This window comes from Magnolia sinica, chromosome 14, assembly GCF_029962835.1.
Source record: "Magnolia sinica isolate HGM2019 chromosome 14, MsV1, whole genome shotgun sequence".
Lineage (NCBI taxonomy): Eukaryota > Viridiplantae > Streptophyta > Magnoliopsida > Magnoliales > Magnoliaceae > Magnolia > Magnolia sinica.
In genome coordinates this window covers 54,994,528-55,011,578 of record NC_080586.1, presented here as the reverse complement: position 1 = coordinate 55,011,578, position 17,051 = coordinate 54,994,528, and the positions used below count along the sequence as shown (strand labels likewise).

The window sequence follows — 17,051 nt, the reverse complement described above, 5'->3', positions numbered from 1 at the left end:
GCTGGCCTGAACTGATCCGAGTTCAACTCGGTCAGGAAAACTGAGTCGGATTGGATTGGGCTAGGTTCGGATCAGAATGAAAAAAAGAAAGAAAAAAATGTTCATATATCCTCTCATCTAACGATATGAAATTATCAAGAATTTTCGAAACAAGGCCACAACAAGAGAAAAAAGAGAATAGGAAAAGAAAAAAGGATGGAGTTTTTACCTAAAGCAACATACCCAATGGATCCCTTCACCGCAATGGAGTTGGTTTTGTTTGTGGAGTTATCATCAACAACCACGGAAAGGAACCTTGCAATGCCAAAATCACTCACATGGGCCACCATGTCATTGTCTAGAAGAACATTACTTGGCTTCAGATCACAGTGAGAAATAAGCATTTGGCAATGGTGATGAAGATAATCCAGAGCATAAGCCACATTAATGGCTATGTTTAGCCTCTGAAGAGCGAAGCACAACAATAATGAAATCAAACACAAAATAACAATGATGACTGGTATGATTACTTTCAGGCTTATGACCTGAGTGAGTGGCCTAAGGCTGGTGAGCTGTCGGCCTGCCTACGTTAGGGTAGAGAGGGTTTGGGGATTTAGGGTTCGGTGCGGCGGGCATTCATGTAGAGAGGGAGGGTAGGGTAAAAGGTAAAAATAAAATAAGTTAATATATATAGGTTAGGGTAAAATAGTAATTATACATACTTATTATAGATCTGGTCCAGTCCGGTCCGAATCGGATCGGTTCCAAATGGATTGGATTTCGAATCGATGCAGTCCGATTTAACTTTGACCTACCCTGACCAAATTAACGGTCGGATCTACTTGATCCTACTCGAACCTGAATGATCTAGGCCATCGGTTTGGCTCGAATCAGGTCAGATCCACCGGATTGGGTTAGGTTTGCCCAGCTCTAGGCAAATCAAGGACTGAAGTGGACCACACCATAGGAAGCAGCGATGATAACGATTCTCGACGTTGAAATTTTTTTAGAGTCCACCGTGATGTTTATTTGCCATCCAACATATTCATAAAGTATGGAGAGAAACACAAATATATGATTCATCCAAAACTTCTGTGGCCCCCAAGAAGTTTTCAACGGTAAGAGTTTAATCCCCATTGTGTTGTAATCCACTTGAGCCTTGTATTTGCCTCATTTTTGGGCATATACCCTAAAATGTTATAAAAAGTGGATGGACGTTGTGGATAAGACACACACATCACGGTGGCCACTCAAAGCTCCTGCCCGTTCCTAGCTAGAGATGAGCGGGGGTAGGACACAATCCACGTCTCCACCTGATGAGTAGATCGAGTTGACTTTTGCATTTGGAGATCCTTATGGTAGAATCAACCTATTGGAAAGTTTGGATGTGACTTAAACATTATAGGTTGGAAGTTATTCGCCAGGTAGACCTCAACAACTTGTGTTCAACTGATTGGACATGAGACCTTTATATTAATTCTGTACTAAGAATATATTTTTTAAATTTTTAAATCATTTTTTAATAGTTCGTTAAATAAGAATGCTTGAGTACTGCTCAGAGAAGGAAGCTGTTGCTACACAGATTCCAAGAGAAGCATGCATCACTAAAGTTCAAGTGATTTTTAGCCTAGTACTATACTATCATATTCCTATTTGATCTTTAAGCTAATGTGCTTAATGTCCCATTACTATGTGATCTATTAGCCAATTTGCTTCTCATTGTTGCTATTTCTCTAGGTGCTATTATGCTACTTTGCTTCTGCTTTTGTAAGTGAGTTCGAAGCCGTTAAACAAGAATGCGTGAGTCCTGCTCAAAGAAGGAAGTTGCTGCTACACAGATTCCAAGAGAAGTATGCATTACTGTCCCATTACTATTTGATTTATTAGACAATATGCTTCTCATCGTTGCTATTTCTCTAGGTTTTATTATTCTTTTGTAAGGGAGATTTAAGCAAATGATGATATACAAGCTGAAATTAACAAGTAACAATGAAGTATTAGAGATGGGACTGTAAACTTGAAAATTTTTGTTTCAAATCTCAGGAATGATTGGAGAAACATGATTCATAAAGCTAACCCAAATAGTTGTGACAAAGCTAAGATGATGATACACACATGTAACGTGCAAGAATTTGAAAATAACTTTTGGAGAGAATGGAATGCAAAATTAGAAGAGCAGAAGCTTGAAAAAGTGGTTCACACAGCATTTGTGGCCCACCAGATGCCTAGACTGCCCTAATTTTCAAGCCATGGGACACCACCTGAACTTCCTGGATCTTACATAGCATGGGAGAATGATTTGAAATCCTACTCATGTAAGTCACTATAGCAATTCTTGTTTTAATTTCTTCTCTTTTAATTTTATAAAAATATATGTTATTGTCTTTATCAATGTCAAAAAATTACTTTGATAGAATCTTTCTTTTATAAAGATAAATTTGAACAGGTCATGACATATTTCCTTTTTTTCTTTTTTCTTCCGCTTTTTTTTTTTAATTTTTATTTTTTTAACAATTAGACAGGCAGTGTAACATAACATGTTCTATTGGTATTGTCAATAATTATGACTTACTTTTTTTTTCATGTTGGGGCTCAATTGTTAATTAGAAGGGTAGGAATGCAAATTGCATGTGGCATTCCACATGAACACAGGGCGCATATATTTTAAGGGTTTCTAGAACTTATTAAACCTAACCAGTTTATCAGATTAAAGAGTGGAGGAAACAGGTTATTCCCCTCCAAACTTTCATAAAAACAACAAAACAAAAAACTGAAAGAGGAAGATGGTTCAAATGTAGTTGGGCTATGGATGTCCTGACTACTTTGTTCAGGCAAGTAGATGTGGATTGGATGGTTTTTCTTTTTACAATTCTTCTTGACTACTTTAAACTTGAGACTGTGAACAATATTTTCATTTTGAATTGCAAGCATGACATAAAAAGAGCTTAATATGTTTACAGTTGAGTGCATGATTTTCTTTTCAGATCTTATCTAATAAGTTATTTTGATTTTTACAACCAATGTGGTTTAGCTGTTTCCAGCACAATGAAATTGGCTTCTTGGGAATATTCTTCAGATAAAATGGTATCCCCCTATCAACTTTGTTTTTAACAGTATTTCCAATCTTCCTTTAGAGTCTTAGATTCTGCTCAATTTTTATCCTTGGATTCAAGTCTTAGCATAGGGAAGAAAATGTCGATCTTTTCTCCTTTGCTATGGAACACTTCCTAACATTCATGTGCCCGAACATGCACAAGAGAGGTATGCACAACCACATTCAGTCACAGGCATGCACATGCACAACCACATTCAGTCACAGGCATACATGTGCCCACACATGCATAAGAGAGGCATGCACAACCACATTCAGCCACCGGCATGCATGTGTCGTGCATGCAACCACCCATTTTCTTAACCAATTTGGCTGTACACACACAACACATGGATAAATAACAGTTAAGCCCTCAAAAGTTATCGAGATTTTCCTTTAAAATGCTTGTATGTGGTGCGATGGATAGGGATTGCATGATGCAAGTGGCAAACATGGGCTAATCAGGATTGTTGATCTAGTGGGCCATTGTGTGGATCAACTCTGCTAAAAATCTCAGTGATTGAAGGCTTTGACCATCCAATTGTTGTGAGTTTTAATCCAATGTTCTAACTGTTCCTTCTGCAGGTCACTTGCTAGATGGATTCAACAGTGCACTCTCATTGTGAAGGATCCATAAAAGGCAACCTCTAAGGCCGAAAAGAAAGTCCATATGCCAAGCTCTTGCTAACTTTGAAACCTTAACAAAAAGGATCCATAAATGTAACCATGATTGTCAACGATGGGAAGGAAGGTTAACTGCAATCTAGCATTTTTATTTATTTATTTATTTTTAAAATATAAAAATCTCTCCTTGTTGATCTATTAAGGGTTTGATTAGAAACTGGTATATCTTTCTAAAATTTGCCCCTTACCTCTCCTTTGAAACTATTCAATACATTGTTAAGGCCTGGTTTCATTAGAATTCCCCTCACTACAAGAAAGTGGAGAATATCCAGTGAATTTTTACCAGTGGCCATCACCAACCGCCGGATGCTCGGACGACTTAAAATGAAAAGCCCTATCTCTCTGTCTCTCTTTACTTCTCACTATCTCTCTCTCTCTCTCCCTCTCCCTCTCCCTCTCCCTCTCCCTCTCCGTTGTCTTGTCTCTCCCTCTCCCATCCTCGATCTTTCTCCCTCATACTCTCTCGATCTCCTCCCTTCCTCTCCTTCCCCCTCTCAATCTCCCTCTCCTCCTCTCTCTTGATCTCTCTTTCCCTCATTTTCTTCAACTTGTTGTTCCTTCTTCGATCTCTCTCCAACAATCGAAGAAAATAGAAGAAAGAAGAGAAAATCGAAGGTACTCTCTCTCGATCTCTCTCCCTTCATCTCTGTCGCTCTCACTTCTCCTTTCGATTATCAAAATTTGGGCAGCAACCATCGCAAAGGCAGCCATATTTGCTGCTGTCCATGGCCGCCGACATCTGCATGCTAGTTGTTTGAAGAAATACTTCAACCGATAACGTGTACCATTGTTGTACATTTAATCTCTCTATTTCTTTCATCCTTTTTTGGTCCATCCATGAGTGGACTAGCCTGATATATGGGAGGGGAACAATCAACATTGATCCACCTCATTAGAGGCAGTGATCCCACACATATACCACTTTAGACCATGTGTTTGTGCGGATAGGGCATTCCTCCTCTGTTTATTCACTTCGATGAATGTAACTAAGAAATACAGATGGGAACATTACAGGTACAAATTCCAAATGTAGTATGGATTGATCGGATGGTCAGTGGGAGCGACACTGGGTTATGCACAGACTGCAAAGATCAACCGTTGGGTTTGTATTATTCCATTACATTCTATTGTTTGTGCATTCTTTCATCGGTCAATAAAGTTTGGATGTTCCCAACACTTAAGTGTTTAAAATTATTATCCTTTGTTGTGTTAACTTTGAATGTAAATCTTAGTGCTGCTTTTTTTATTATTTAAATTATTATTAACTTTTCGAACAACTAGTGCTACAGATGGACTTTGCCTTTCATAGTAGTACCAACAGCTATTGGAGCTTCCCTAGATATAAATCTGAGCAATGTGTCCCTTTTTTTCATATTTGTGACATTTGCCACCATGGTTGGTCTGTTATTCCCTCTATTTTTATGTTCTTATGAATCATTATCTTCTGATTTTGAATTGAATACTAACTAGTTCGCAAACGGGACAACGAGATTTCTAATGTAGAACGATATTCTTCTATCACATTCTTTCTTTGCAGTGTAAATCCACGTCTCCAATATTTCTTCTATTTGCTTTTGCTTTTAAGTGAGTTTTTAATAGATTGACCTTTATTTTTTATGTAACCTTGCCCTTGCATTCTGGTTTAGAATAATATATTATATAAAGCTGTTTTTCTTTCTTTTTCTCTACATTACTAACATCTCTTTGTACAGGTGTTGGCATTGGATTTACTTAAGTGTATGTATGTGGTGGGCCCCACAGTGGCGAGGCCCCACCACTTACATGATCTCTCTCTCTCTCTCTCTCTCTCTCTCCATCTCCCTTTGCTTCAATCCTTGCCCATCTCTTTCTCTGAAATATAGGGCCCACAAAGTGGGCCACGATGAGAGACAACATGCACCCCAACTTGTGGGGTCCACCATGAATTTTTATATGGTCTGACCTATTTATTAGGTCAGTCAAATATGGAAGAAGAGAAAGTGCATATGTCAGCATGATCAAGAACTTCTGTGGGCCCACACCGTGGGGGCTAACATAATGTTATTTGTTATTATTCTCAGATAGTTGGATGAACAGAAAACACAAATATCAACTTAGTTCTCAAATTCTGTGGGCCTCAAATTTTGTTAAAAAACTATGGGATCTGGACATCCCCGGTCAACCTGGGGGCCAGGGTTAAAATCCATGCCATACATCAGGTTTTGGCACGGGACTCATACTATCCAATGTGGACACCCCACCTTATTGTTAGTGTATGTATGCAGTGGGCCCCAGAGTGACGAGGGCCCACCACTGACACGATCTCTCTCTCTCTCTCTCTCTCTCTCTCTCTCCCTCTCCCTGCCTCTCTCTCTCTCTCTAAAATATAGGGACCCACAAAGTGGGCCACGATGTGAGACAGTGTACACCCCACCATGTGGGGTCCACCATGATATTTTTATGTCATCTGACCTATTCATTAGGTCACTTAGATCTGGAAGAAGGGAAAGTTCATATATCAGCATGATCTAGAACTTTTGTGGGCCCACGCCATGGGGGCCCACATAAGTTGTTTATTATTCTATGGGCCTAAGCTGTGAGGCCCATCGTAATGTTGTTTGTTAACGAACTTGTTGATGAGGTCTCACATACATGTGGATGAACGGAAAACACATATATCAACTTGATTCTCAAATTATGTGGGCCCTAATTTTTGTCAGAAAACTGTGGGATCTGGACATCCCCTTGTCAGCCTAGGGGTCGAGTTCAAATCCATGCCTTACATCAAGTTTTAAGGCGGGACCCATACTGCGCAATGTGGATAGTGGGGACAACCCACCTTATTATTAGTGTATGTATGTGCAGTGGGCCCCATAGTGGCGAGGGCCCACCACTGACACGATCTCTCTCTCTCTCTGTGTTTCTATTCCTGTCTCTCTCTCTGAAATATAGGTGCCCACAAAGTAGGCCACGATGTGATATAGTGTGCACCCCACCTTGTGGGGTCCATTGTGATATTTTTATGTCATCTGACCTATTCATAAGGTCACTCAAATCTAGAAGAAAGGAAAGTACATATGTCTGCATGATCTAGAACTTATGTGGACCCATGGTGTAGGCCACCCACCATAGTAATGTTATTTGTTATCCAACTTGTTGATGAGGTCTCACATACTGGATGAATAGAAAACACAGATATCAGCTTGATTCTCAAATTCTGTGGGCCCTAATTCTTATCAGAAAACTATTGGATCTAGACGTCCCTGCCAACCTGGGGGTCAGGTTCAAATCCACACCATACATCAGGTTTTGGTACGCGACCCAAACTATCCAACATGGAGAATGGAGACACCCCCACCTTATTGTTAGTGTATGTATGCAGTGGGCCCCATCATGGCGAGGGCCCACCACTAACATGATCTCTCTCTCTTTCTCTCTCTCTCTCTCTGTGTTTCTACCCCTGCCTCTCTCCCTCTCTGAAATATAGGGTCTCACAAAGTGGGCCATGATGTGAGATCGTGTACACCTCACCTTGTGGGGTCCACGGATATTTTTTTTATGTCATCTGACCTGTTCATTAGGTCACTCAAATCTGGAAGAAGAGAAAGCATGATGCAAAACTTCTGTGTGCCCACGCCGTGGGGCCCCATCGTAATGTTATTTGTTATCCAACTTGTTAATGAGGTCTCACATGGATGAACTGAAAACACATATATCAGCTTTATTTTTTTCCACACAAGCACACATGCCACCACACACTCACACCGTAGTGGGATTTCACCACCTATGGGTACTCGAACCCTCAACCAAGTGTTGAAACTCCTGAGTGTCTACCACCAGAGTAAGAGCAAGGACCCAACACATATATCAGCTTGATTCTTAAGAAATTGGATTGCGTACTGAGTTAGTATTCTCTCATCGTACTGAGTAAACTCAGTTGGGCTCACCTTGAATGTATGTGATCTATCCACATCATCCATCCGTTTTCCATCTAATTTAAGGGGCTGAGCCCAAAATTGAAGCATATCCAAAGATCAAATGGATCATACCACTGGAAACAGTGGTATAATGATTTCCACTGTTGAAGCCTTTCTAGGCCCCATAATGATGTTTATTTGTCAATTGTCATCCAACCTATTCATAAGATAATACAGACATGGATGAAGGAAAACACAAATATAAGCTTGATCCAAAACTTCTGTGGCCCCCAAGAATTTTTCAACGGTAGATGTGCATTCAATTCAATTGTTTCCTGTGGTGTGATCCATTTTAACATTTGATATGCTTCGCTTTTGGGCTCAGGCCCTAAAATTATCTGGTAAAATGGATGAATAGAGCGGATAAAACACATAAATTATAGTGGACCTCATAGAATTTTCTTGGTACTCTGAGGGTAACACATAAACCACAGTGGACCTCACAGAATTTACTCAATACACGTAATGAGTAACTCACTACAATCCGCTTCCGATTCTCAAATTCTGTGGGCCCCAAATTTTGTCAAAAAACTGTGGGATCTGGACATCCCCTTTCAACCTTGTGGTCGGGCTCAAATCCATGCATACATTAGGTTTTGGGGCATGACCCGTACTGTCCAACGTGGAGAGTGGGGACACCCCACCTTATTATATGTGGTGGACCCCATAGTGGCAAGGGCCCACCACTAACATGATCTCTCTCTCTCTCTCTCTCTCTCTCTCTCTCTCTCTCTCTCCTATCCCTGCCTCCTCTCTCTTTCTCTGAGGGGCCTATGGCCACGATGTGAGACAGCCTGCACCCCAACTTGTGGGGTCCACCGTGATATTTTTATGTCATCTGACCTATTCATTAGGTCACTCAGATCTGGAAGAAGGGAAAGTACATATGCCAGCATGATCTAGAACTTCCCTAGAGCCCCACCATAATGTTATTTGTTATCCAACTTGTTGATGAGGTCTCACATACTTAATGGAAAACACAAATATCAGTTTGATTCTCAAATTCTGTGGGCCCCGCCGTGGGGGCCTACCGTAATGTTATTTGTTATCCAACTTGTTGACGAGATCTCACATACTTGGATGAACGGATCAAATTCTATGGGCCCCCAAATTTTGTCAGAAAACTGTGGGATCTGGACATCCCCTATCAACCTAGGGCCCACTGTGATCATTCTATGATCTGGCAAGTAGATGATATTAAGGTTGACTTGCGATTCAGGTGTGCCACACCAAAGTAAAAAAAGTTAAGAGAGGGATGTCCAATCCATGAGTTATGTGTGGTGTGGAGGGTAGGTGTCTCGCACACATTTTTTACTTGTGTGGTCCACTTGAATCATAGATGGAGCTGATTTTTGGGCCTTGGGCCATTTGACGTGTCTAATGGTCACATAGATGCACATGTACTATAGTGTAGTCTAGCCCAGCTCGGTTTGTTCACATGTACTATGTCATGAGGCAGGAGACCACCAAAATCTCTCTCACTGACCAACAGAGAAAAATTGGAGGGCCAGTGTCCCCCTATATACTTGTAGCCCAGTTGATTCAAGATTTTGTTGACTTTCGACTTCTATGTCTACTCCATGTTTGGAGTAGATTTAAAAAATACAAGACAGTGTACCACCCGATTATATCTTTTGGTTAAATAACCTTTAGGTCATTTGACCAAAACTTTCTAAGACAGTGATGCCCCTTAGCATTGGGGCACCTTAATATATGTACTCTATATCTAATTTTTCAAATCATTTTATGGCCTGAGACCAAAAATGACGATCCAAATCTCAGGTTAACCATAGTATAGGAAACAGTGGTAATTGAAAGCATTACTACAAAAACTTCCTCCTAAGGGCCATCTCTATCTGATTGTAGCCCAAATATCTGCCAAGGAAATAGTAGTAAGAATGACCAGCTAGCCTTTCCAAAATTTGATCAATGAAGGGCAAAGGAAAGTGGTCCTTGTGACGGTATTCAACTTTCTGTAGTCAATGCACATTCTCCAACTAGTAGTGACTCTAGTTGGCATGAGTTCGTTGTCAGCATTGACTATGATGGTGATTCCGGACTTCTTAGGAACCATCTGAGTTGGATTCACCCATTGACTATCGGATATAGGGTATATGATGCCTACATCCAACAACTTCAGCACTTCTCCCTGAACCACCTCTTTCATGTTTGGATTTAATCGACATTGTGAGTGTTGGGAGGTTTTTTGCATTATCCTCTAAATGAATGCGATGAGTACAAATTAAAGGATCAATTCCCTTAAGATCCACAACCATCCAATGATTCCTTTATGCTCAATGAGAGGAGAAATAAGTATATTCTCTTGTTCTTTATCAAGGTGGGAAGAAATCACCACCGGGTATGTCTTATCTTAGCCTAAGTAGACATATTTGATATTAGCGTGCAAGAGTTTTTAGTCAAGCTTCGGTAATTTGAGGCTAGACGATAGAGGCACTACATTGGTTTAGAGCAATGTAAGTATTGTGATGTATAAAGCACTCTTATTTGTCAAATTTCGATGGGACAAAACAACTTATGATGTGGTTCACACAAGTGATGGAAATTTCACCTTCAAGTGAATCAAGATGGAAAGTTCACCTTTAAGTGAATCAAGATGGAAAGTTCACCTTCAAGATCAATGCATGAAGTTGGAAAGTGCAAGTTTAAGAGCAAGAAATGAAGATGGTTACTTTAAGTTCAATTTATTCAAGCTCTACTTCACTTCAAGTTCAAGATCAAGCTACAACTACAAGTTTACTTCAAGTAGAAGATCCACTGAACACTAGTAAAGATTCAAGTAGAAGTTTCAAGGTATATACTTCAATGTCCAATAATTTCAAGTGTAATTGACTGTAGAGAGACCTTAGACTTAGGTTCTTTCATATGCTAAACATATATGGGTTTTTATACTTTAGTTATGCTTTAGTTTGACTAGTCTAAGCCTTAGTTCGACTAGTCCAAGCTTTGGTTCAACCAGACTAGGGAAAGTTTCTACCAATCCAAGATTTGAACTGAAAAATGGATTTTTTCTGTCAATTCCTCGACCAGTCGAGAAGGGTGCTCGACCAGTCAAAGGGTACTCGACTTGAAGTCTAGTAACCATTTTAAGGCAACCTCGACTAGTCGAAGGCTATGCTCGATCGGTCGAATAGGGCCCTAGACCAATCGAGCAGGGCCTTCAACTAGTTAAAGGACAGTTTTATCTAATCGTGCCCAAAATTTGAAATTTAGTTGATTCTTAGACAAGTAGAAGGAGACCTTAGACTAGTCGAACCAACAAATTTTCAGCCTATAAATACAGGCCTTTTCTTACTCCACAGTTACTAATTCAAGCAATGGAAAGCCTTCACATTGAGAGAGAAAAGTCTTCATCTTCTTCAAGCTATTGCATAGTATTTTAAATCCTTTTTAATATAACTTTTTATTTTTGTAATTCCTTGATCTCTTTTATGAATCTTGTGTTATAAAGGGAGTTTATACTCTTCTTTATGAGATTTAAGAAATTTAAAACAAGTCACCTAAGGTTTGAATTAATTTAAAATTAATTTAGAACCTTGAACCCTTGATTATGTTATTAGACATTGAACATTTCTACATCAAGTGAAGCGATTCTACGGGCTACATCAAAGAGCATCTTTAGAAGAAGATAAGAATTATTCTTTATTCATTTTTAGTTTATTTAAGATATCCAGGAAATCTCATGTATTAGTTTTGACTGAGATAGCCAGAAAATCTTAGCGTGGGGTTTTGATTGTGATAGCCCTTCTAAAATCACAACTGTATAAGGTAAACCCGAGAAAACTTTGATTATTAGTGAACGCCAATATCACGTGGGTTGTGATTATTAGGAGAGGAGTAGGTGTGGCTATTTGAGAACAGTTGGTGCACACACCGAACCACTATAACTCCTGGTGTTTTGTGGTGAATGATGTATGTGATGTATATGTGGTGAATGATTGTAATTTTTTTATGTACTTGTGGTGAATGGTTGTAATAGATAGCTTTCTTTCCTTTTTCTCTTATTTTAGTTTGTGATCTTGATCCTTACTAAGTTCATGAAATCAAGTTGTCCTACCTAAAACCTTGGTTTTTGGTGTTAGGTTGTCTTATGAATATAGTTTAAATCAATTTCTCAATACTATTACAATTGAGATCTATGATTAGTCTTGATTTATTTAATCTTTCAGTTCTTACATGTGGTATCAGAGCCAAGTTGGTCAATTTTTTATTTTTTTTGGATTAGGTTCCTTGAGTTCAAAGATCTAGAGCTTTCATTATGTCAAATTTCGATAGCTTATCTACTACCAGGGCATCACCCTTTGATGGCTCAAATTATGCTTATTGGAAAGCCAAAATAAGGATTTTCTTAAAATCCATATATGAAAGTGTGTGGCAAGCCATGGTAACTAAATGGAAACCACCTGTGTCTGAGGTTCTAGGCTGTGATGGAACCAAGTCCATTAAAGAAGCTCCATTTTACTTATGGACTACACCTCAAAAAAATGAAAGCAGTGCAAATGCTAAGGCCTTAAATGCCATTAATTGTACTCTATCACCTAATGAATTCAAGAGAATTATTTCATGTGATACAGCTAAACAAGCCCGGCACATTCTTGAAATGATGCATGAAGGAACTACTATAGTCAAGAAATCTAAAGTTCAAATCCTCACTACAATGTTGGAGGAAATTCGTATGGAAGAAAATGAAACTTTCAAAGACTTCTATACGAAATTAAATGATGTAGTAAATTCCATGTGGGGTCTAGGAGATGGAATCCCAGAAAGTAAGGTCTGTGCTAAGATACTGCAATCACTTCCTAAGAGGTTTAATTCCAAAGTAACTGTCATTCAGGAACTAAGAGACACTGATCTAATGAAGGTTGAGGAGTTAGTTGGTTCGCTCCAAACATGCGAGTTAAATTTCAAAGCTCCTAAAGGTAAGTTCATTGCTCTTAAGTCATCCAGATCTATTTCAAAAGATAACAATGTTAATTCTGATATTGAAGATACAGAGGATAATATGGCTTTACTTGCTAAAAAGTTTTATAGGATTTTGAAAATAAGAAAAGATCCGATTTTCAAAAACCTTCTGATCACAAGAGAAAGAGAAAATCTAAAACTTGAAAATCTATAAAAGACAGTCAATGTTTCAACTGCCATAAATATGGGCATTTAACGAATAAATGTCCCAAAAGGGATAAGTAAAAAAGAAAGGGCATAATAGCTACTGGGGATGAATCATCCGGCTCTAAATGTTCTTCTCAGTCAGATGAATTAGAACAACAAACTTCAAATGAGGTGAAAGCCCTAATGACTATAGCTAGAGTCACCTCCTCAGATAGTTGTAACTTATCTGATTATGAGAATCTCAGGAGTGACCCTGAAAATGAAAATGAAGATGATCTTCAAGATGCATATAATGCCCTATACAGGGAAAGTTGCAAAATAGCTGTCAAGTTAAAGATTCAAAAAGAAAAATTTCTTAAACTAAAAGAAGAACTTGAAAATATTGTTTTGGAAAAATTAAAAATTGATTTAAGTTTCAAAACTTCTGAATTTGAAAAACACAGAATAGAAAATGAGAATTTAAAACTCGAAGTTTATTCTCTATTGAGTTCCAAGGATACTTAGAGATACGCCCATGGAGACCCTAAGCTAGAAAAATTATTAATCACATCAAGAAAGTGTGGCGATAAATCGGGTCTGGGCTATATATCAAAGATACTCTCCTGAAAAATAAGAATGCATCTCCTATATTTGTAAAAGGAGAATCCTTAAACTCGAAAGGTAAGAATTTGAGAAATAACAACCAAAACAATTTTAAAAATTCAAAACCTTTTCAAGCTTCTAAAGTTAATTTTAATAACATTAGCTTTAGAAATCAAAGATATAACTCCTTAGCTGAAAAAATAGAAGACTTACTCAATGAGCTTCTCAAATCTAACTTTAATGTTATCAGAGTTGATAGACAGAGAAATTCCAACTCTCACAAGCCTAGAAAAACCAATGGTACTCCTAAACCCAGAACTATAATAAAATGAGTTCCAAAAGTCACTTGTCTTGTTGCCCACACTGCCTTCAAAGCTTCTAGCCATTTAAAATGGTACCTAGACAGTGGATGTTCTAGACATATGATAGGTGACAAAGATATATTCACCAACTACAAAGAAATGAATGATGTTCCAATTACTTTTGGTGATGGAAGCAACTACAGAATTATAGGCCAAGGTATTGTTCAACTCTCTAACCTTCCTCCTTTTGAAAACGTTTTATATGTTAAAGGTCTTAAACACAATCTTCTAAGTATATCTCAAATCTACGATAATAAAGATAGCGTAAATTTTACTAATCAAGGATGCGAACGATTTCAAATGAGAAAGGTTGTGTGATATTAAATGGTCGTAGGACTTCTGAAAATTGATATATTATCAATGAATCATGCTCCTCTAAATTTTCATGTTACATGGTCCAAACAGATAAAACAGAATTATGGCATAAATGTCTTGGACATGTTAATTACTGAAACCTCTTTAGACTGAGCAAAATTGATCTTATTCGAGGTCTACCCAAATTAAAAAAGTTGATAAAATATGTGGCGCATGCCAAATCGGCAAATAAACTAGGAGTAATCATAAGAAAGTGAACTCCTTAGCCACAACCAAACCTCTTGAACTTCTCCAAATGAATTTAGTTGGACCAACCAGAATGGAGAGTAGAGGCGGAAAGTACTTTCTAGTTATTATTGATGACTTTACCAGATTTACATGAGTAGCATTCATGAGAGAAAAATCTAAGACTCTCGATGAAGTCAAAAGAATACTAAAACGAATTCAGACTGAAAAAGAAATGAATATTATCAAGATCAGAAGCGATCATGGTACTGAATTTGAAAATAGCAATTTTGAGAAATACTGTACAGATCATGGCATATTGCATGAATTTTTTACACCTAAAACAACTTAACAAAATGGGATTGTTGAATGGAAGAATAGAGTGCTACATGAGATGGCTAATGTTATGCTAAATAACGTGAACTTGCCTAAAAACTTACGGGCTAAAGCTATAAATACTATATGTTATATTATAAACCATGTGTATATAAGAAAATCAAAAGATAAAACAGCTTATGAGTTATGGTTCAATAAGAAACCAACTGTCAAGTACTTTCAGATTTTTGGAAGTAAGTGCTTCATGTTACGTAACCATGAAAACTTACGAAAGTTTGAAGTTAAATGTGATGAAAGAATTTTCTTGGGGTATGCTCTAAATAGTCAAGCATATCGTGTTCTTAATAAAAGAACAGGAGTGATCCTAGAATTCATTAATGTTATAATTGATGATCAGTTGATCACACCCACACCTAGTCTAGAAGATGATGAGGTTAATTTAATTGAGAAACCTAACTCTTCATCTAGTCTAGTTAGTACTGAACTAAGATCAGTCAAAAACCATCCTACTGATCTGATATTAGGTAATCCTCTCACTGGTGTGCGAATAAGAAAAAAATTAGAGAATATTTGTAATTATGTTTACTTTGTAAGTGCTATGTTTTCTAGCTCCTATAATTGTCAAATTTTGTAGTGTTAAAATCTCTTGGAATCTATGTCTTGTGTAGCTCATCTACATGTTCAGGACTGTGCATCTCATGTACAAGAACAAAGGTCTTTACCTCAAGAACTTCAAATGCAAGATCAAGAGATATACATGTTCAAGTACAACACCATGTAATAGTTCACTCCTTCAAGCTTCAATTCAAGGTTTCAAAGCTTCATTTAAGGCAAGACAATAGTCTTTACTTTGGTACTTAAAGGTCAAGGTGAAGTACAACTCAAGTACCTCAAGCTCAAGCTTCAATGTACTTCAAATTCAAGCTTAAAAAAGTCTCAAGTTCAAGCTTAATCATATGTCAAGATATCAAGCTTTGTGAACTTTAAAGAACAACTATCAACTGAAAGAAAAGAACATTTAATGTTCATATATTGCTTATAAGGTATGAATGACCCTAGATTGACCATAGGTTCGGTCATTTTGAATACATAATTTAATTAGATCACTTTATAAGTGCATGGATTATTTTTCAACTAGTCTTAGACTATGTTCGACTAGTCCTAGTACTGGCTCGACCAGTCCAAGAAATTTTCAACCAATCCTGAGTTTGTTACTAATTTTTGGGATTTTATGTTATTGCCTCGACTAGTCTTGGAGCCTGCTCGACTAGTCCAGTGAACAGTGCTCGACCGGTCCAGCAAGCTCGACTCAAAGTCCCACAACTAAATTGGGTCCTACACAACCAGTCGTGGACAGGACTTGACTGGTCGTGGAGGCCACTCGACAGGTCGAGCAGGCCATTCGAGTAGTTGTGGAACAACCTGATCTTATCGCACCTAAATTTTTAAAAGTTTGTTGGTCCTTTGAACAGTCGAGTTGTCCTTTGGGCCAGTCGAAGGAGCAATTTCTACACTTATAAATAGAGCACGTTTCTCAGAGTTTTTCATCCAATTCAAGCAAAATCAAGACACCACTCTGAGAGATAAGTTAGTGATATTCTTAAGCTATTTAATGCTCATTTTATATTCTCTTTAATTAGCCTTTTTTACATTTGATTTTGTATTCTATATTCTAATCTTATTTGAAGAAGGGATTGAAGTTTTCCCATTTCCTGGAATCAAAATCAAATCAAGCTAGCCCAAGGTGATTTAAATCTAAAATCCATTTAGAACTTAGAACCATTTCATAAGTGAGTATGAACATTAAAACATCTAGGTTCAACTTCTACTCCGAATTGATTCTACCAGGCTGCATCAAAGGAGAATATCCAGATCAGTATTTTACAGTTTTGTAAATCTGTTCTTTTGGTTTCTTTAAGATTGTGCTAGAAAAATCTTTCTTCTGGTTTGTCTAAGGTGATCCGGAAAACTCAGAGTGTGAGGTTTTTAAATTGTGTAAGCCCACTTGAAAGACACAATTGTGAGGGTTTTATGTGAACCTTGAAAAACCCTATTTCATAGTGAATGTTAATATCCACTGTGTGAAGATATTAGGAGTGGAGTAGTTCTGTGGCTGTTTTTCTAATCAGTTGGTCTACGCACAAGCGAACCATTATAACTTCTAGTCTTGTGGTGATTATTTAATTGTGTCATTGTGTGGATGTTGTAATTTCCCTTTATGCATTTGTGGAGAATGTTGTAATTCATTTTATGCAAGTGTGGGAATGTTGTAATAACTTAGTTTCTTTCTTTGCTATTTTATTCTTTATTCCTCTGTATCGATTTGAGATTTTAATACACAAACCATTCTAGGAATCAGGTTGTCCTACCATAAGCCATTAGTTTTTGGTGTAA

The 17,051-nt window shown here is 37.8% G+C and overlaps 2 long non-coding RNA genes across 2 annotated transcripts; both read left to right on the top strand.

Annotated features, from left to right (window-relative positions):
* Positions 1 to 1,212: 1,212 nt before the first annotated feature.
* On the top strand, positions 1,213 to 4,151 carry LOC131225601 (uncharacterized). The gene is made up of 3 exons (XR_009161407.1): positions 1,213 to 1,609; positions 1,717 to 2,294; positions 3,656 to 4,151. It is a non-coding gene; the product is annotated as an uncharacterized LOC131225601 (long non-coding RNA).
* Positions 4,152 to 4,266: 115 nt separating this feature from the next.
* LOC131225767 (uncharacterized) lies at positions 4,267 to 5,166 on the top strand. Its single transcript, XR_009161516.1, has 3 exons — positions 4,267 to 4,369; positions 4,769 to 4,856; positions 5,044 to 5,166. It is a non-coding gene; the product is annotated as an uncharacterized LOC131225767 (long non-coding RNA).
* The last annotated feature ends 11,885 nt before the right edge of the window (positions 5,167 to 17,051 follow it).